Here is a 20,366-nt window from a genome sequence, read left to right as displayed (position 1 = left end):
GATGAACTCTCATTACATGCTACATAACAGAGTGTGCATACTCGCAAAGCCACTACAGCATTCATTTTGTGTACCTGGTTGATCCTCCCTTCAGCTGTCCCTCCCATCTTCTCTGTGTCCCCATTCTAGCCTGAGATTGTGTAAACCAGCTGTTTTCATCTACTGAGCATGCTCCATTTTCATTTACCTTCTAAACTTTTTATTTCCCCCTTTACCCTATCTGTGCAGCCTACATGACTATAGAGTCACACATGTGAGCGTATACACAGTGGTAAATGGCACTCCCCTCCCTCCTCATTTATGTCCTCCTATTCCTAAACACTATGGGGGCAAGATATAGTATACTGATGGAATACATTCATTAGGAAACTCACAAAAAAACGGAATTTTTGTAAAATCTTACCTGTAAAATTCCTTTCTCTGAGTCCTCCGACAGTCGCCGCCTCTTCATATTCATCACATATCGGGTATTAGACTTTGCTCCGAAGGAGTAGCTAGGCAACAGAATATGTTAACATTAAAGCTTTTAACATATCCCACCCTCAAGGGGTGGTCCCCTCAGTCAATACCCTCCTACTTCCTGCAACCATATCTCAGTTTTAGTGGAATAGCAGTAGAGTATACAACCAAACCCCAAAAGAGGGGCGGGGGCGGCGACTGTCGGAGGACTCAGAGAAAGGAATTTTACAGGTAAGATTTTACAAAAATTCCGTTTTCTCTTACGTCCTCCGACAGTCGCCGCCTCTTCATATTCGTCACATATGGGGACGTCCCAAAGCAGTGCAAACATGAGGGGTGGGAAACGCATCCGCGCCGAAAGGCAACGCAGTCTCCGCATCAAAGAAAGGAACCTCACCAAAGGAAGGAACCCAGCTGGGCAACAGGAAAAAACAGGTGCTCAACAGGAGCAACAACCCAGGAAAAGACAAATAACCAGGGGATAAAAAACTTATCCCAACAGCCAGTGGTCCCCACAAGGGACCCTAGGGAATCGCCGCACTAAGAACCTTGCGGCCAAAGGAAGCATCCGCCGATGCCTGAACATCTACTTTGTAGAATTTTGTGAAAGTGTGCACGGTCGACCAAGTCGCCGCCTTACACACCTGGGCTACAGAAGCCCCATGACGACAGGCCCAAGACGTACTCAGAGATCTAGTAGAGTGCGCCTTCACAGGCACAGGGGGAACCTTCCCCTGCAAAGCATAGGCCTGTTCAATGGTCTGCCTGATTCATTTGGCGATGGTAGAGGCCGACGCCGCCATGCCCTTCCGAGGACCCTCTGGAAGAACAAACAAGGAATCAGTCTTTCGAAAAGACTCAGTCGATTTAAGGTAAACCCTTATCGCCCGAACAACATCCAAAGAATGTAATCTCACCTCCTTTGGATGTGTAGGCTTCGCGCACAGCGAAGGCAAGACAATATCCTCATTAAGATGGAATTCCGAAACTCGTTTCGGAAGAAAAGAAGGATTAGGTCGCAAGACCACCTTATCCAAATGAACAACCAGATACGGAGACTTGCAGGACAAAGCTGCCAGCTCCGACACTCTGCGAGCCGAAGTGATCGCAACCAAAAAGGCGACCTTTTTGGACAACATAGACAACGAGATCTCCCTGATCTGTTCAAAAGGAGCACGTTGCAACACAGATAGAACGAGATTCAAGTCCCAAGGGGGCAGAGGATCCCTCCTAGGGGGAACCAGATGCCGCACACCCTGAACAAAAGTGCCAACCAAGGAGTTGGAGGCCACAGGACGTTGAAACAGAACGGCCAGCGCAGACACCTGACCCTTTATCGTAGCCAGCGCCAAACGCTGATCGACACCCGTTTGAAGGAAGGACAGCACTCGGGAAACCGAGTACGTGCGGGGAGAAAATCCCCTGGACTCACACCAAGCAAAATAGGCCTTCCAAGTACGGTAATAAACCTTCCCCCGAGGAAGACTTCCTCGCGTTGATCAAGGTATGAACGACCTCTGGGGAGAGACCCTTCTCCCTCAGGACCTCGGTCTCAACAGCCAGGCCGTCAAAGCCAGCGACTGTAAAGCAGGATGGTATATTGGACCTTGAGACAGGAGATCGTCTCGAAGAGGCAGTCGCCACGGGGCGTCGACCGCCAGATTCACGAGGTCTGCGTACCAGGACCGGCGAGGCCAGTCCGGTGCCACAAGAATCACCGTGCTGCGTTCCGAGTGTAACCTGCGAAGGAACCTGGACAGCAACTGAATCGGTGGAAACGCGTACATCAGCCTGCACTGATGCCACGGGGCCACTAACGCGTCCGACGCGTCTGCCCGAGGGTCGCGTGTCCTTGCCACGAACCTTCTCACCTTGTTGTTGAGACGAGACGCGAACAGGTCCACATCTGGAAGACCCCACTTCGCGCACAACATCTGGAAGACAGCCGGGTGGAGAGACCATTCCCCCTGATCCAGGGTCTGGCGACTCAGATAGTCCGCCTGCCAGTTCTCCACCCCCCGGAATGTGAACCGCCGTTATCGCCGGGACATGAGCCTCGGCCCAAGACAGAATGTCGGCCACTTCTCGAGCCGCTCTGGCACTCCTGGTGCCCCCTTGGTGGTTGATGTAGGCCACCGCCGTGGCATTGTCCGTCTGCACCCGAACCGGGCAGCCCTGCAGCCGGTCCGTCCAGCGATGAAGACAGAGATTTATCGCACGCAATTCCAGAATGTTGATTGGAAGGGAGGATTCCCCCTCCGACCAAGTCCCCTGGGCGGACAGAACGCCCAGAACACCACCCCAGCCCGACAGGCTGGCATCTGTGGTGATTACCGTCCACGAGATAGGACGAAATGACTTGCCCCCGGACACCATCGGGGACTGGAGCCACCACAGAAGGTCTCTTCTGGTGCGATGACTCAACGAGATTTGAAGATCCAGAGATTGACGCAATTGCGTGATCCACTGGGGGAGGCACACACCACCTTTCATCAGTGGAAGGCGAGAAAGGATAACGCAGCTTGAACCTACTTGGTACAGCAAAAGGTTTGCGCAGATTGCGCCATTGTTCCTTAACAGCGCGCTGAAAATCATCATTGCAGGGAAAAACCTGCGGCGTCCTGCGTTTTCTCTGCGTCCCATAAGCCGCCAAGGCAGCGGGGGGACACACTTCATCCTGCAAACGCAGCATTTGCTTTATGGAAGCAATCAATTCATCCATGATTGCAAGCTCTTCAGGCGAGCCAGGGGGAGAATTATCAACCCCTTCAACTTCAGCCTCCACCTCGGACCCCACTAGATCCAGGGAGGAGCGGGACCCCGATAAGGAGGCCCCCGCCATAACAGCCCCATCACCTTCACCCTCAGAATCAGAGGAAAGAGCAACTCTGGGTCTTTTAGTAGATTGAGCAGCCACCAGCATCTGCACCTGAGCAGCAAGGCCAGCCACAATAGTGGCTAAATCCCCCCCTGGGGGGGAAACAGCGGTCCCCTGGCTTTCCACCAAGGCGGTAGGAAATTTGCCCTCCTGAGAATCCATTGCCCCTATAACAAATGCCGGATAAGAAAGGGTTAACTGCCCCTTTAATCAAGCGCGGCGAGCGCAGCCCACCGCACCACACACAAGCACAATGAGACCCCCACAGGGACAATAAAACTGACACAGGCAATGGATAGGAAGGATATAACCTGAGGAGACCCTCGCCGCTGCTGCTGCCTCGATCGGTGTTCCTGGAGAAGAGGAAGTGATGCTGCCAGGGCGCTCTATGAAAGCCTATGGGAGGCTACAAGAAAATGGCCGCCATGCATGTAGAACATGCGGCCGGAGCGAGTGTAGGCAAAATGGCGCCGTTTGGCGCCGAAACCGCCGCTCCACAGTACAGTAATGCACACATGTCATCCATGTATAAAAAAACATGTCAGATCGCCGCAGCGATCGCTGTATAATGCCCAAACATGCCACAAAACATGCCCCACAGCACACAGCTTCTCACACTGACAAGGCTGACACACACAGTGTCACACAGCTCCCCCCCCCCCCTTGCAGCCCACAGCATGCAGCCCAGAGATAGGGAGACAAACAGTGAGAATAGAGGCAGGTTACACAGTCCCAGACTGACACCCCCCCAGACAGACAGGTCCCCACATAAATACACTTACCTCACAGTGGCGTGGGGGACCCGCACAGGCGAACAAGCCGCTGCACATGAGGCAGGGAGAGTCGCATACAAGACGCACAGAATGGGGGTTAAGAAACCGCACAGCGTCCAGTGAGGTAGCCACCTCACCAATCATCCCTGCACCGAACAGGGATGGGTCGTTCACTGTGCCAGGAGCGTTACCTGGCTGAACGCTCAATGGCAGGCTGGGAAGCCACTGACCCACGACCTGCGACCAGGGGGATCAGCCCGAGACCCAGCCCGCATGATCCTCTTCATCCGAAGAACTAACTAACGCTGACAAAAAGAACAGCTAAGTAAAGGTAGAGAGAAAACTCAAACAAAAAATCAAAAAAGAAGAAAGAGTCTGGGGCAGAAAGCCCCAGCACAGAGAGAGCCAGCCACTCCTGACAAGCTAGACATTAAAACTGAGATATGGTTGCAGGAAGTAGGAGGGTATTGACTGAGGGGACCACCCCTTGAGGGTGGGATATGTTAAAAGCTTTAATGTTAACATATTCTGTTGCCTAGCTACTCCTTCGGAGCAAAGTCTAATACCCCATATGTGACGAATATGAAGAGGCGGCGACTGTCGGAGGACGTAAGAGAAAGCTTAGTTTTAATATAAATCTGTACTAAAACAGTAGTAAACGTTCCCCCGAAAAAAAAAAAAAAAAACTCTTTGGAAGGTAATATCATAATGTGCTAGTAAACTTACCTTACAACAAAGCCCTCCAGCAATTTTTTGGAAAAAATACACTTCAATGAAAAAAAAAAACAAAAAAAAAAACAAAAAAAAAAAAAAAAAACAGTAAAGTCAGCCCATTTTTTTGTATATTGTGAAAGATGATGTTACGGTGAGAATCATGAAAGAATTGTGATCTTTATATAAAGCAAAAAATAAATAAAAATTGTGATGCTCATTTTATCCAGAACCACAGTGAGGCATTATTCCTCCTGCTGACACCAACAATGGGCACTATTCCTTCCACTGACACCAATAATGGGGCACCATTCCACCCACTGATTACAATGATAGGCTACTTTTCCTAACAATAACACCATGCATGGGGCAGGCATTATTCCTTCCACTAATATTTTTCCTCCAATTGATACCAATGATGGGACACCATTCCTCCAACTCAAACCAACAATAGAGTGCTATTCCTCCCACTGACCACAAACACTATGTTATTTTCTTGCACTGACATCCAATCCTTGGGTATTTAGGCTCACTGATGCATTTTCTACCCTCACTGGCCACAGTCCGGCCCCCACTAAAGTAGGAAAGACAGTATTCTGACCCTTTGTTTAGAAAGTTTGACGATTCCAGTCCAAAACAAAATTCAGCTAAATACAGTTTACCCAGCTTAGCACTAGGGGGCGTATAGCAGACATAGGGAATATACAATAAGTAAAGCACCCCCTTAGACGTCATACAATTGTCACCATATGCAGAATATGTAAATCTACAACGAAAGCACTACAGGTTATCCAAATGAATTATTTTCTATCGAAAATTAAGAAATATCAGCACAAATATTACAGAGTTTCCCGAAGCAGGGCCATTCCTCTATGGATTAGTTATGATTTGTCATTGCTGCAGTATTTACTCCAGTTACTTCTACAGTATAATAGCACAACAAGCTCATCAGGTTTTTCTGCTTTGCAATTTTTACACCCAATAAGTTATTATTTATACCGTAATGTAGCTTAAAGGAATAGTACAGGCAAGCACAGAAAAACTCATTACTGACATGTAATGAACTTTTAAAATCGATCTGTATTTTTCAAATCAATTAAAAATCTCTCTTTGTACATTATATTTGATTAAAATTGCTCCAGTGACATGATTTCCATTCCACAGCTCCCGCTGTCGTTTACAGCAGCTGGGCGTGCCATTACTCCCTAGCTGCTGGGCGTGTTCCAAAGTGAATAATTAATTATTAATGGGCACATACAGTAAAGGGAAATGATGCTGCACGCCGGCATCATTTCCATGGCAACATAGACCCCCCCTGATCCAGCGTGCATAGAGCACATAGTGAGTGATATTTCAGGTGTCATCTGGGAGGGGTGGGGGTGGGGCTGGGCAGGGCAGGGGCAATTGTAATGAATAGTAGGCATGCCTACGCAAGAGGGAACGACAACGTTTTCAGGAAGTGAGAGGCAGCATGGAGAATTCAGAAAAAAGGGAGATAGCGTTGTCGGTGAAGAACAGGAAGAAGCTGATTGTCCAGCTTAGATAAGACATTCTAAGCTACACAAGCATCTAGCCAGCAAATGAATAATATCAAAGATAAAGATATTTTACATACTATTAATATGATCATTTTTGACTGGAATTCTCCTTTAATTAAAAGCATAATTATTAAAAAGTATAGCTACTGTTTTTATCTTAGTTTTAGATACAATGTTTTTATCTTAGTTTTAGATACAATTTAAAAGGATTAGAACACCAGTCAGGTTTTTATTGCTGTGTACCAGTTAGGGAGATTCATCCGATTTGTTCTGTTTACCATTATCACCGATCGTGGGTTGTCTCCAAAACAATAAAAGAGTGTATATTTTCGAATAGGGACATTAGTTCTGGTGACAACCAGGGATTCCCCCACTGTGGAAGGATTGCCTCTCACTTCCTGTTGTGGCTATGAGACAGGAAGTTAAGATAAATCTTACCAATGGGACACAGATTTCTACTTTAATGCCATTGAAGTAGGACTATCAGATACAGGGTGAGGTGTAGCTAGTGGATCAGTAGAACCCATATTTAACAAATAGCACACTATTTGACAAACCTGTCAGTCCTGCGGTTCTGGAAGAACGGTATATACAGGGTCCAACTTTTAAGGGCCATATCAGACAGGTAATTCCTTAGCAGTGATTAATTGCTGCTACAAGTCACCAATGCCAGCAATTAACAGCGATCTGTAATTAACAGTTTAATCATAGTCACTGGAAATTTGTCAAGAAGTGCTTTGTTGATAAACTTCTGCTACAGCATTAGATCAGCATGCTCTGTTACAGATTACTTTCCTTCAGTGATTTGTAGCTAGGCCTTAGAAGTGAAGGACCGATGCTGGTTATCTAGTCGCCAACATAAAACACTGCTCCAACTTAACTTCATCTCACTCACTCAATGACTGAGCTACAAGTGGCTGTACAAATAGCAAGTTAATGATCCCATAGAAAAGATCTATGATTTTCTTAGCAAGAAAAATCAAAAGAAAACAAAAATGATAGCAGCAAATAATTTCCCATCTGACCCGGTCCTAAAGCTGGCCATACATGGATTAAAATTGGGTCAGGTTAAAGCGGTAGTATGCCGCTTTTTGACACTTTTACCTACAGGTAAGCCTATAATAAGGCTTACCTGTAGGTACAATTAATATCTCCTAAACCGGCACAGTTTAGGAGATATTTGCAGTGCATGCAGCCGCTCAAGCGAGCGGCGCATGCGCTCTGAAGGTCCGGGGGGACCTTCAGTTTTCCTTGCCGGGAGCTTGCCGGAAAATCACTCCCACGCGCATGCGCGGGAGTGACGTCATCGCGGCTCCAGCCAATCACAGCGCCAGAGCCACCGAACCAGGAAGAGACACTGAGGGATCATGGCAGCGCCCGCAGCGATGTCCAGGGGTCCGTGTCGGGGCTTCGTTCTAAGGTAATACATAATGAGCTAGTATGCGATGCATACTAGCTCATTATGCCTTTGTCTTGCAGGTTTTTTTTTTTTTTTTTCGGGTTTACAACCGCTTTAAGCAGGGACTGATCAACTTCTGTACAACCAGCCTATCAGATTTTCCCTGCTGTGAGAAAACAATACATCAGCGGGGAGGATTCCCCCCATCCACATCGAGTACGTGGATGGGGGAACTGAGTAGTTTTTTTACATTCAACCTGCTGGTTGAACGGGAAAAAAAAAAAAAAAAAAAAGACTAACCTATAGGCTGCTCAAGAATCTGGAAATTTGTATTTATCTGCGGTCAGTGGTGGATTTCTCTAAGTAGAGCAGAGTTCAGCAGTCAAGTAGTGGTAGTATTTACAGTCTTCTTTAGAGGTACAGATTTTGTCAGATTTCTTTAACCATTTCTGGACCGGAAGGATTTGCCCCCTTAATGACCAGGCCATATTTTGCGATTCGGCACTGCGTTACTTTAACGAACAATTGCGCGGTTGTGCGATGCTGTACCTAAATAAAATTGATGTCACTTTTTTCCCGCTTTCTTTTGGTGGTAATTGATTACCTGTGCGATTTTTATTTTTTTGCGCTATAACCAAAAAAAAAAAAAAAGAACAGCAACAATTCTGAAAAAAAAACAATATTTTTCACATTTTGCTATATAACAATTCTCAAAAAAAAAAAAAAAAAAATTAAAAATCAAAATTTAACATTTTAGGACAATTTGTTTTCTGCTACATATTTTTGGTAAAGAAAAAAAAAAAAAAAAAAAAAAAAAAATCGCAAGCGTATTTTGATTGGTTTGTTTGCGACATTCCAGCGGACAGATCGGACCCCTAACTGACATTTTTGACACTTTTGGGGGGACCAGTGACATTACTACAGTAATAAGTGCTAAAAATATGCACTGTTACTGTAATAATGGCACTGGCAGGGAAGGGGTTAACAGTGTGGGTGATCAAGGGGTTAAATGTGAGACTAGGGGAGTGATTCTAACTGCGAGGGGGGTCGTAAAGCAGTTAACAAAATCACGTTAGGAACCAAATGTGCAAATAGAGAAACAGGTTTGCTTTAGTGCCCATCGAGATGTCTGCGGTGGATTATATAGCATGGTAAAGCCTGAAAGACTTACCTTAAAATGGTTGTAAAACACCCATCTCTGACTTGTACCTATAGGTAAGCCTAAGCCTTATTATAGGCTTACCTATAGGTACTGTAAATATCTCCTAAACTTGCACTATTTAGGAGATATTTACTCTATAGTTCGCCGATGATGTAATTGACACATGTGCTCTGAAGAAACGGCTGCCCGTGCCATTTATTCAGAGCCCTGTGCCATGACCGTTGGCTCCCGCCAGTGGTGTATTTTGGTTTTGTGCTGCCCTAGGCAAGACTAAAATCGGGCGCCCCCTTTCCCCCTCCTATGTAAATTTGCCCCATTCCTTCCTTTTTAACGGATGAGACTCCCTCCAAAATTGAAGGACTCCAAGTGCCAGCATGAACCCCTGAGATCTCACGAGGGGGGGGGGGGGGTGAGAGGGGGTGGGAGAGAGAGAGGGGGGTGGGTGAGGGATAGAGAGAGAGGGGGGAAATGAGAGAGGGGGTGGGTGAGGAAGGGAGGGAGGGAGGGAGGGAGGGAGGGAGAGAGTAGGGGGTGAGACAGAGAGAACGGGGGTGAGAGAGAGGGGGGGTGAAAGGTAGAGAGAGAGAGGGGGGGGCGGTGAGAGAGAGAGGATGAGGGGGATGAGAGAGAGGGGGGATGAGAGAGAGAGAGAGAGAAAGAGGGGGTGAGAGAGCGAAAGAGAGGGGGGATGAGAGAAGAGGGGGAGAGAGAGAGGAATGGAGAGAGAGGGGGTGAGTGAGTGAGAGAGAGGAGGGGGGTGAGAGAGAGAGAGGTGGGAGAGGTGGCTCTAGCAACCGTGGCCAAAAGAGTCTCAGGTGGAGGGGGGCGCTTTTTTTGCTGCCCCCCTGCAAAGTGCCGCCCTAGGCCTGGGCCTTGTCAGCCTAGGCCAAAATACAGCACTGGCTCCCGCAGTGATGTCACCTGGCTCCGGCCTGTAGCACAGCCGTAGTCTGTGGACCCAGAAGGAAGACGGGTGAAGATGAATTTGGTCTCCAGCGGGGACGACAAGGGCTTAGTTTGCAGGTAAATGTCACATAATGTGCGAATATGCGATGCATACTAGAACATTATGCCTTTACTTTTCAGGTAAAAAAAAAAAACCCTGACTTTACTTCCTCTTTAAAACAAAGCCCCCCAGTGGCGCACTGTCACCGCTGCAGAGGCTTCGATCTTCACCTGGTCTTTCTTCAAGGTTCACGGATTCCGGATGTCCGATTGGCTGAGCCGGGATAACGTCACTCCCATGCATGCGTGAAAGTCTCGGCACACACCTCTGAAGGAACGCATGGGTATGCCGTTCCTTTAGAGCACATGCGCCAGTGACATCACCTGCTGCTGCTCGCAAGGATATCTCCTAAACAAGTGAACTAAATGAAGCTTTCCTGTAGGTGAAAATAAAATTTCAGAGTTTACTACCACTTTAAGGTAGTCTATTCAAAATTAATTGGCACCCAACAAACCATAATGTGCTTAAAGTTGTTGTAAAGCCTCTTTTTTAAATAAAAAAATATGCTATACTTACCAGTTCTGTGCAATGGTATTGCACAAAACGGCCCTTTACCTTGTCTTCTGGAGTTCCTCCTTGGCACTGTCTGCTCCACCTGTCCTATGAGGGCACCTGTGCAGGCACGCTCCTGGCTGGACTGTTTGTGTCCATAGACACACACAGTGCAGCTTGGCCACACCCCCACTCCCTCCTCACATGATTTGACCAAAATCAGCAGGAGCCTCCCTAAAGCCTCGTAAACACGCAACAAATTTCTGCCGACCAGTCGTCCGTCTTTTGTCCAGAGTGGTGTCTGTTGGTTGGAATGTGCCTAGACTGCACATGAATTTTCCCGCACTACAGAATTCTACTTCAGAAGTGATGTCATGTGTTGGGTGGCTTTCTATGTGTTCTTTCATCTCTGAGCATGCCTAGTCTTGCTCATAAGATTTTTACCCATCGAAATCTGTACTAATGAGACGAAAATCGGACGCGTTTTGACGGTCGACAAAAATTATATAGCCTGCACATCAGGATTTTTTCGGCCAAAAAGTCGGAGTTGGTTGTCGGAAGCATCATACTAACAATCCGAAAATCGGCAGATCGGTCGTCGGACGAAATTTCCCGGCCAAATTTCTACTCGTGTGTACAGGCCTTAAGTCTCCTGTGAGACCAGGAAGTTAATGGAGAAGACCTGCAGCCAGGCATAGCGCTGGATCGCTGACAGCCACAAGTGTGTTTAGGTAAAAAGGTAGGGGGAACAGTTTGTGGTGAGTTTTTTTATATTAATGCAGGGAATGCATTAAAGTAACACTAAAGCTTTAGTTAGTTTCTTATTAAAACAAACTTGTTACACTTACCTGCTCTGTGCAATGATTTTCTTTCTTTTCTGGGTTCCCCTGCTGGTGCTCCTGGCTCCTCCTCTTCTGGGGTCCCCCGCCGGCGCTCCTCCTGTTTGGTGATTGCACCCATAGAAAGCTTCTTTCTATGTGGGCACTCGCGCAGACTCGCTCCGAGCCACCCTGTCTGCATCTATTGACACAGGCCAGACGGTTCAGCTCCATCACTCGCTTTGATTGACAGCATCGGAAAGCCAATAGCACCTGCTGCTATCAATCTGCCCAGTGAGGAGGGAGACAGTGGTGAGAGACACTGCTCTTGTGCACCTTGGGCCCAGGTAAGCATAAGGGGGGCTGGTGGGATCTTGCAGCACAGAAGGCTTTTTACCTTAACCACTTTAAGACCGAAGGATTTGCCCCCTTAATGACCAGGCCCTATTTTACGATTTGGCACTGCGTTACTTTAAAGGACAATTGCACGGTCGTGCGACGATGTACCCGAACAATATTACATCCTTTTTTTTCCCACAAAGAGCTTTCTTTTGGTGGTAATTGATCACCTGTGCGATTTTTATTTTTTGCGTTCTAAACAAAAAACAAGCACAAAAAGCCACAATTTTGAAAGAAAAAAAAAAAACAATATTTTTCACTTTCTGCTATATAACATTCCCCAAAAATTTTTTTAAATCAAAATGTTTTAACATTTTAGGCCAATTTGTTTTCTGCTACATTTTTTTGGTAAAAAAAAAAAAAAAAAAAAAAAAAAAAAAAAAAAAAAAAAAAAAAATCGCAATAAGCGTATTTTGATTGGTTTGCGCAAAAGTTATCGCGTCTACTAATTACGGGAAAGATTTATGTCATTTTTATTGTTTGTTTTTTACTAGTAATGGCGGCCATGTGCGATTTTTTGCAGGACTGTGACATTGCGGCGAACAGATTGGACCCCTAACTGACATTTTTGACCCATTGCGGCGGACAGATCGGACCCTTGACTGACATTTTTGACACTTTTGGGGGTACCAGTGACATTACTGCATTTTGGTAAAAAAAAAAAAAAAAAAAAAAATCGCAATAAGCGTATTTTGATTGGTTTGCGCAAAAGTTATCGCGTCTACTAATTACGGGAAAGATTTATGTCATTTTTATTGTTTGTTTTTTACTAGTAATGGCGGCCATCTGCGATTTTTTGCAGGACTGTGACATTGCGGCGAACAGATTGGACCCCTAACTGACATTTTTGACCCTTTGGGGGTACCAGTGACATTACTAAAGTAATCAGTGCTAAAAATATGCACTGTTACTGTAATAACGACACTGGCAGGGAAGGGGTTAACAGTATAGGTGATCAAGGGGTTAAATGTGACCCTAGGGGAGTGATTCTAACTGTGGGGGGGGCGTGGCTTCTGAGATGACCACAGAGACATGTGATCCTATATCGAAGGATCAAATGAGCTCTGTGATCATTTCAGGGAGAAGGGCGGTCGGCTGTGTTTACAACAGCTGACCGTCCTTCTCTCTCAGCGGGGAGCGATCGTGGGTGTCAGGCGGCAATCAGAGCTGCTTGACACCCGCATCGGCTTCCCCGTTGACAACCGGGGGCGGGAGCGCCCCTAGCTCCTCCCAGGCGAGCGAGGTAGATCTACGTCTTTTTGCCTGTACGAACCACCCTACTGCAGTAAAAAGGCGGCAGGTGGTCGGGAACTGGTTAATGCATAGAATGCAATAACGTAAAAACCTTCTGGCTTTAGAACCACTTTTAAGTAAAAGAAAAAAAATTCTTAGACTTCAGAACCACTTTAACCACTTTACCACCGGAGGATTTTGCTGTCTTCCGTCTGGGCCACTTTTTGCGATTCGGCGCTGTGCGACTTTAACTGACAATTGCGCGGTCGTGCGACACCGTACCCAAACGAAATTTACGTCCTTTTTTTCCCCACAAACAGAGCTTTCTTTTGGTGGTATTTGATCACCTGTGCGATTTTTACTTTTTGCGCTATAAACAAAAAAAAGCGTTTATTTTGAAAAAATAACAATATTTTTCACATTTTTTTTTATATGAAATTCCCCCCCAAAAAAATGTAAAAATCTAATTTTTTTTAAATTTTTGGCCAATTTGTTTTATGCTACCTATGTTTAGTAAAAAAAAAAAAAAAAAAAAAAAAAAAAAAAAAAATCGCAATAAGCGTATTTTGATTGGTTTGCGCAAAAGTTATTGCGTTTACTAACTAAGGGAAAGATTTCTGTCATTTTTGGTGTTTTTTTTTAACGCGTAATGGCGGTGATCTGCGATTTTTTTTGCAGGACTGCGACATTGCGGCGGACAGATCGGACCCTTGACTGACATTTTTGACACTTTTGGGGGTACCAGTGACATTACTGCAGTAATCAGTGCTATATATATGCACTGTTACTGTAAAAATGACACTGGCAGGGAAGGGGTTAATTTTATTGGAGAGGGAGGGGTTAATGTATGCCTGGTGCTTACTGACGTGTGGGGGGGGGAGGTGACTGTGTGACAGAAGGACAGATCGGATGTCCAGCTATGCTGAACACTCCGATCTGTCAGTCCCTGTCACTATGGAGATCCGCCCGCTGTGTTTACACACAGCGGGCGGATCTCCAGACTCGATCCCCGACGATCGGGGCAGAGCAGCGGCAATCGCCGCTGCTCCTCCCCTGGCCCGACTCCCGATGTGAATGAACACAGCGGGAGCGAGCCTCCGGCGGCGCGCGAGCGCCGCCCACAAGGGGCGGAGTCCAGCGACGTAGGTCTACGTCGCTGGACGGGATCGCGGCACTTTGCCGCAGTAGCCTCAATGTGAGCGGGGCTAAAGTGGTTAAAAACGCACGACTTTTTGTTTTTTTAATTCACCAATTGTCAAAAAACTACCGTGCTCTGCAATATAGATACATTGCCTTAGTGTGTTGGGGTGTCATTCAAAATAAATGTCATCGTAATGTAATTTACATGTGCTCCCAGAAAGTGGAAGTGTGAACCCGGCCATAAAAACCCCTCCCCGGTGGAACATACCTTTCCCTATAGGGTGATAGCAGTAAAGGAGGTTCTTGCTACCTCTAGATATGGAGGAGCATGTGACAGCTCTTGAGCTTGGTGATTGGTTCAGCACGGTCACGTGGAGGCGGGAAGCTTTCTAGTCACTATGTAACCACAATGTAATCTCTAAGCTGAGCAACTTGGAGTCTATTTTTCATTACTCACATTAGTTGAAACGAGCAACATGAAAGCAAAGGAAAGACAACTATGGACTCATTGAGGTCAACTTACTTGATAAAGTAGGCCTCAAGTGTGGCTCCTAACATCGCCAAAGGGCCACACAACATTCATAAAAAATGCAACAAAAAGCTGTCCCAGCCTGCCGACCCGCGCCAAGATGCGTCCCAGCCTGCCGCCCCAAGACGCGGTCCCAGCCTGCCGCCCCGCGCCAAGACGCGGTTCCAGCCTGCCGCCCCGCGCCAAGACGCGGTCCCAGCCTGCCGCCCCGCGCCAAGACGCGGTCCCAGCCTGCCGCCCCGCGCCAAGACGCGGTCCCCGCCTGCCGCCCCGCGCCAAGACGCGGTCCCCGCCTGCCGCCCCGCGCCAAGACGCGGTCCCAGCCTGCCGCCCCGCGCCAAGACGCTGTCCCAGCCTGCCGCCCCGCGCCAAGATGCGGTCCCAGCCTGCCGCCCTGCGCCAAGACACGGTCCCAGCCTGCTGCTGTGCGCTAAGGTGTAGTCCGAGCCTGCCGCCACGCGCCCTGTTACATATATTACTTGTGATATCTCAGAAACATCCAATATAAAACCTCATAAGAGAACAGAACATTAAAGATAACATACAGACAATAAATGATACAATCCAGTGTGAAGATTTTCTTTAACCACTTGCCTACTTTGCACTTAAACCCCCTTCCCATCCAGACCAATTTTTAGCTTTCAGTGCTCTCACACTTTGAATGACAATTGCGCGGTCATGCAACACTCAACCCATATAAATTTTTCGTCCTTTTTTTCATAGAAATAGAGCTTTCTTTTGATGGTGTTTATTCACCGCTGGGCTTTTTATTTTGTGCGCTATAAATGAAAAAAGACCGCAAATTTAAAAAAAAAAAGTTTTTTTTTTAGTTTCTGTTATAAAATTTTGCAAATTAGTAATTTTTCTTCATAAATTTTGGCCAAAATGTATACTTCTACATATCTTTGGTAAAAATAACCCAAATAAGTGTACATTATTTGGTCTGCGTGAAAGTTAGAGAGTCTACAAGTTATGGTGCTAATCATTGAAAATTGATCACACCTAATGTACTGACAGCCTATCTCACTTCTTGAGACCCTAACAAGCCAGGAAAGTACAAATGACCCCTTTTTGGAAAGTAGACATTCCAATGTATTTAATAAGAGGCATGGTGAGTTTTTTGAAGTTGTCATTTTTTCCCACAATTCTTTGCAAAATTAAATTTTTTTTTTTTTTTTTTTTTTACAAAATTGTCATATTCAACAGGTTATTTCTCTCACATGGCATACGCATACTTACAACTACACCCCAAAACACATTCTGCTACTCCTCCTGAGTATGGCGATACCACATGTGTGAGACTTTTTTACAGCCAGGCCACATACAGAGGTCCAACATTGAAGTAGCACCTCCAGGCGTTCTCGGAGCATAAAATACACTTTTCATTTCTCAACCACCTATTACACTTTTGAAGGCCCTGGAGCACCAGCACAATGGAAAAGCCCACTAAATGACCATATTTAGGAAAGCAAACACCCCAACGTATAATCTATGAGGCATAATGAGTCTTTTGAACATGTCATTTTTTTCCAGAATCTTTCAGAAAATGTGGAAAAAAAATGAAAACGCATTTTTTTTTTACACAAAGTTGTCCATTTATAAGATATTTCCAACACATAGCATGTACATAGCAAAAATGACACCCCAAAATACATTCTGCTACTCCTCCTGAGTATGGCGATACCACATGTGTGAGACTTTTACGCAGTCAGGTCACATACAGAGGCCCAACATGCAAAGACACATAGCATGCACATACCATGAATTACCATGAATTACACCCCACAATACATTCTGCTGAGCAAAGGGTAAACAAAAGCTTACCTGTAGTTTTAGAAGCGCAGTTGTCCACAGGAGTTGAGTCCAGGCAGCAGGCAGGGACTTGGTCAGCAACAGTGCATGCAATTCTCCAGGCAAGGATACCAGTCCAGTGTCAGTGCATGAGGCAGGCAGAGGCATGATGGTAGTAAGTCCTACAGGCAGAAGTAGGGCCTCTGTCAGGATAGAATGGGGACAGGGGTAGAGGCTTCTCCCACTCAAATCGCTTTGAAGCCTCCGGGATCCAGACCCTAATCTGAGAAGAAGAAAAACAAAAAAAATTGTTTTCTTCATCCAGAAAAACAATTCTGGTCCCCTCACATATGCGAGACCCCTGTGGTATGAATCCCACTACTTCAAGAGGCAGGCAAAAATCGTGGTCAAACAGTCCAGGGTCAGTTCCAGAGCAGGCAGAGGTAGGTACAAAATCGGCAGGCAAAGGCGTGGTCAATAACAGTCCAGGGTCAGTTCCAGATCAGGCAGAGGTATGAACAGAATCAGCAGGCAGAAGCATGGTCAAAAAACAGGCCAGGGTCAGTTCCGGAGCAGGCAGACATAGGTACAAAATCAGCAGGCAAAGGCGTCGTTGAATAACAGTCCAGGGTCATTTCAGGAACATACAGTGGCATAAGGGGTGAAAGCGGAGGACTACGTTTACCATACTAATAATTTAGACAAGTATGGTAACGGCGGAAACAGTCGTCTACACAGAGGCCTGGTTGGGAAGGACACTGGGGACAATAATAGCGGGTGTCTTTTCGAATTCCTGCCTTGGTACACACCCTACATTTTTTCTGCCGTTTTTGGTCTCTTTGTGTGGGAGGGATTTTACTGGGAAAATGGCGTTCAGACAGTCTGCTTATTACGTCAGATCTAATGTTTTCTGGTGGGCCGTTTGGAAATATAAGGGTTGTGAAGATTTCCTCCAGGTAATAAAGGAAGGGTTGGGGGCTTTCGGTGGATTTGCGGTATAAAATGTAGGAATTGTATATGGCCAAATGAAAAATATAAATTGCTACTTTTTTGTACCAATGATAGGTACGTCTTGTGGGTAGATAGGGTTCCATCATTTGGTCGTTGAAATCCACTCCCCCCATGAATAAGTTGTACTCATGTTGGGCCATTCCTTCGTCGGGATTCCACATAGTTGTCATTGTGGATGGAAGACAACATATAGACGTCTCTTCTGTCCCTCCACTTCACAGCCAGAACTTCCTCCTTTCTCAGACTCGCCGTCTCCACTCTTCTCAGCTTGGTGTTTACTAGCCTTTGAGGAAAGCCTTTCCGGTTTTTTCGGACCGTGCCACATGCAGGAGTCTTCTTTCTGTGAAGGTTTCGGAACAGTGGCAAACTGGTGTAGAAATTGTCTACGTACAGGTGGTAGCCTTTTTCAAGGAGAGGGTAAATGAGGTCCCAAACTACTTTCCCGCTTGATCCCATGTAGTCCGGACATTCAGGGGGATGCAGCTGGGTGTCCTTCCCTTCGTACACCCTGAAGGCATAGGTGTACCCTGTGGCTCGGTCACATAGTTTGTAAAGCTTCACACCATAGCGGGCCCGTTTGCTGGGAATGAATTGTTTGATGCCCAGCCTGCCGGTAAATTTCACAAGGGACTCATCCACACATATATTTTGGTCTGGGGTAAATAATAGAGGGAATATTTCTGAAAAATAATTTAGAAGTGGCCGAATTTTGAACAGCTTGTCAAATGCTGGGGAATTTCGGGGAGGGCACTGGGTATTGTCGTTGAAATGGAGGAACCTCATGATCATCAAATACCTGGCCCTGGGCATTACTGCAGAGTAGATGGGCATATGGTAGATTGGTTTGGTTGACCAATATGCTTGCAGTTCGTTTTTTTTATTGAGTCCCATGTTGAAAGTGAGGCCTAAAAATATCTTGAACTCCTCCACCGTTAGGTCTCTCCACTCAAAGGGACGGGAATAAAAAGATGTGGGGTTACTCTGGATAAATTGTTGTGCATACAGGTTGCACTGGGCCACAATGGACGTCAGCAGGTCCTCCGTAAAAATTAAACGGAAGTAGTCAATTGGGGCAAAGTTCTCCGTGTTGACCTGGACTCCTGGCTGGGCAGTGAAATGCCCAGCCATGGCTTCTCCTGAGTTGGGAGGAAGCCACAGGGGGTTCAGAAGGGCATAGGGAAGGCTGGCGTTGGTCCTAACCCTTTGGGGGCGAGGTGACACCCCACTTGAGCTTGGCCTTTCTTGCCGAGGCACTGTGGTGCTGGTGGATGGCACTGTGGAGCTGGTGGATGGCACTGCGGAGCTGGTGGATGGCACTGCGGAGCTGGTGGATGGCACTGCCTCCTCCTCACCAGAACGCCTTCGTTTGGCAGGCGGGCAGTATTCCTCCTCGTCGGAGTCGGTCGGCGTCCCGCTGCTAATGACCGGCTCGTAATTTACTTCGGAGTCAGACTCTGACTCCGAAGATTCCGAAGCAGAAAGCTCCCTGTCCATGTCCTCACTGATGATATTGAAGGCCTCCTCGGCTGAGAAAATTTTTTTTGCCATCGTTGGTGACACTGATGGGCACGGTGAGACTGATGGGCACGGTTAAACTGGCTCACTGATGGGCACTGTGATGGGCACACTGATGGGCTCTGTGGGCACACTGATGAGCACACTTATGAGCACGCTGATGAGCGCTGTGGGCACACTTAGCACTGGGCACACTGATGAGCACTGGGCGGCACTGATGAGCACTGGGTGGCACTGATGAGCACTGGGCGGCACTGATGAGCACTGGGCGGCACTGATGAGCACTGATGGGCACACTGGTGAGCACTGGGCGGCACTGATGAGCACTGGGCAGGCACTGATGGGCACACTGGTGGGCACTGGGCGGCACTGATAAGCACTGGGCGGGCACTGATGAGCACACTGGTGGGCACTGATGAGCACTGGGCACACTGATCACTTGGCACACTGATGGCACACTGGTGGGCACTTTTTTTTTACACTTACGGTCTCTCCTCTCCTCACACTGCAGTCTGTGTGTGAGGAGGGAGAGCTGGCAATGAGTGATGATCTCAAATGTTTACATTTGAGATCATCTCTCATTGGATGCCTTGATCGTGACGAATGGCCGCTGTGATTGGCCATTCGTCACGATCTGTGATTGGCTGTGTCCAAGGGACACGGCCAACACAGATTATCCCCGGTGCGCGCTCGCGGGAGCGCGCGGGGAGTCTGTTACTACCGAGGCAATGACAGATGATCTCATATGTTTACATATGAGATCATCTCTCATTGGATGCCTCGATCGTGACGAATGGCCGCTGTGATTGGCCATTCGTCTCGATCTGTGTTTGGCTGTGTCCAAGGGACACGGCCAACACAGCTTTTGCCCGATGCGCGCTCGCGGGAGCGCGCGGAGGGCGTGTTTATGGGAGGCCGTTTAAAAACGGCCTTCTGAAAATTCAAGTCCGCGCTGCAGCCGTATATAGGCTGTAGCGCGGATGTGAGCTGGTTAAGCACATGGATAATGAGGAAACAGACTGTGTGCAGGGGCCTTGAGGGCCACATGTAGCCAGAGTACTGGTAGGTTTGCCACCTCATCCCTTTAATCCAGGACACATAATAATAACACAGGTTCTGAGGCTAATATAATGCACATAAGGCACTAAGTGAGTTTAATTACCACCTTAATCAGCCCCAGAACCTGTGTAATAATATGTATCCTGGTGTAAAGGGATGAGGCGGCAACCCTGGTATGCATTTTTGGGGAGGGAGCATTAAAGTGACCCAATTGTTAACCATTCACACGCAAAGCATACAGAAACTCCCAAAGATAAATCTATAAATCCTATGACTGACCCTGCAAGACCAGCAGAACAGCCAACTCTTACCTCTCCATCAGCATCACTTCCCTACACAGGGCAGCGCCATGACACCAGCTACGTCACCAGGTCACATGGGCAGCAGCTCAGGGTCAGACCAGCCAATCGTGGTTCATTCGTCGCTAAGGGGCGTGGCTCCTCGCTTGTTTTA

The 20,366-nt window shown here is 47.0% G+C and overlaps 1 protein-coding gene across 1 annotated transcript in view; it reads right to left on the bottom strand.

Moving 5' to 3' along the window:
* INTS11 (integrator complex subunit 11) overlaps positions 1–20,289 on the bottom strand; it is a 77,713-nt gene extending 57,424 nt beyond the window's left edge. The window contains exon 1 of the mRNA XM_082273074.1: positions 20,225–20,289. The gene's annotated coding sequence lies outside the window, so the exon portion shown is untranslated. The remainder of the gene's footprint in view (positions 1–20,224) is intronic.
* Between the last annotated feature and the right edge of the window lie 77 nt (positions 20,290–20,366).

Source organism: Pelophylax lessonae, assembly GCF_965119305.1.
Source record: "Pelophylax lessonae genome assembly, chromosome: 12".
Taxonomy (NCBI): domain Eukaryota; kingdom Metazoa; phylum Chordata; class Amphibia; order Anura; family Ranidae; genus Pelophylax; species Pelophylax lessonae.
Note: the sequence above shows the minus strand (reverse complement) of the source record. Positions and strands in the feature narration are given on the sequence as shown.